This window comes from Bos indicus x Bos taurus, chromosome 24 (genome assembly GCF_003369695.1).
Source record: "Bos indicus x Bos taurus breed Angus x Brahman F1 hybrid chromosome 24, Bos_hybrid_MaternalHap_v2.0, whole genome shotgun sequence".
NCBI lineage: Eukaryota > Metazoa > Chordata > Mammalia > Artiodactyla > Bovidae > Bos > Bos indicus x Bos taurus.
In genome coordinates this window covers 22733154-22734667 of record NC_040099.1, presented here as the reverse complement: position 1 = coordinate 22734667, position 1514 = coordinate 22733154, and the positions used below count along the sequence as shown (strand labels likewise).

General features: G+C 45.2%; 1 non-coding gene across 1 annotated transcript; it reads left to right on the top strand.

The window, feature by feature from the left end:
- Nucleotides 1-301: 301 nt before the first annotated feature.
- Nucleotides 302-373, top strand: TRNAC-GCA. Its single transcript has one exon. It is a non-coding gene; the product is annotated as a tRNA-Cys (tRNA).
- Nucleotides 374-1514: the final 1141 nt, after the last annotated feature.

Below are 1514 nucleotides of genomic sequence, written 5' to 3'. Positions count from 1 at the left end.
ACTTTCCTCTTGGCCACAAGCAAACTTTGAGGACTAAGGATTAAATATCATTGGTTACCAAACCAATATCCACAAGAACTGCCAGCTTGGGAATTAGCTGCTTATCCAGTCCCTTTCTGTTTTCTCCATATCATCTACCCTGATTCTCTTTTTCAATTACCAAGGACAGTGTGGTAGTCTAAAAAGATTACTCAAAGATTTGTCACTGGTTTTGACCCATGTTCAGCCACTAACTAGCAGTTGATATTTATCATGTCCCTTGGTTCTTCCCTGGTTCTTCCCTTGGTTCTCCACCAGAGCTTCCCTGGTGGCTCAGAGGTTAAAGCGTCTGCTTGCAATGCAGGAGACCTAGGTTCGATCCCTGGGCTGGGAAGATCCCCTGGAGAAGGAAATGGCAACCCACTCCAGTATTCTTGCCTGGAGAATCCCATGGACGGAGGAGCCTGGTGGGCTACCGTCCACGGGGTTGCAAAGAGTCGGACACGACTGAGCGACTTCACTTTCACTTGGTTCTTACCTTCTTCGTGCACTGGATTGGCTAAAAAGTTCATTTGGGTGTTTCCATAAGGTGTTAGGGAAAAGCCTGAATGAACTCTTTGACCAACACAAATATTTAATGAACTGGTTGCATCAGGTAAAGTGGTTGTATTAAACTAGAAGAGGACTCATTCTTTGTTTCTCTGGAGTCAGGCTAAAACTAACCCTGTTTCCATTCCTCATATTTTTTCAATTAAGTGGCTGGTTTGACCTCTGATTTGAGCAATTCCAATATCAAACCCCGAGTTCCTCTTTAAAAAAATATTTGGTGATGCCTTATCAGATCAGATCAGATCAGTCGCTCAGTCGTGTCCGACTCTTTGCAACCCCATGAATTGCAGCACACCAGGCCTCCCTGTCCATCACCAACTCCCAGAGTTCTCTCAGACTCATGTCCATGGAGTCAGTGATGCCATCCAGCAATCTCATCCTCTGTTGTCCCCTTCTCCTCTTGCCCCCAATCCCTCCCAGCATCAGAGTCTTTTCCAATGAGTTAACTCTTCGCATGAGGTGGCCAAAGTACTGGAGTTTCAGCTTTAACATCATTCCTTCCAAAGAAATCTCAGGGCTGATCTCCTTTAGAACGGACTGGTTGGTTCTCCTTGCAGTCCCCAAGGGTCTCTCAAGAGTCTTCTCCAACACCACAGTTCAAAAGCATCAATTCTTCGGCGCTCGGCCTTCTTCACAGTCCAACTCTCACATCCATGCATGACCACAGGAAAAACCGTAGCCTTGACTAGACGAAACTTTGTTGGCAAAGTAATGTCTCTGCTTTTGAATATGCTATCTATGTTGGTCATAACTTTCCTTCCAAGGAGTAAGCATCTTTTAATCACTGCAGTCACCATCTACAGTGATTTTGGAGCCCAGAAAAATAAAGTCTGACACTGTTTCCACTGTTTCCCCATCTATTTCCCATGAAGTGGTGGGACCGGATGCCATGATCTTCGTTTTCTGAATGTTGAGCTTTAAGCCAA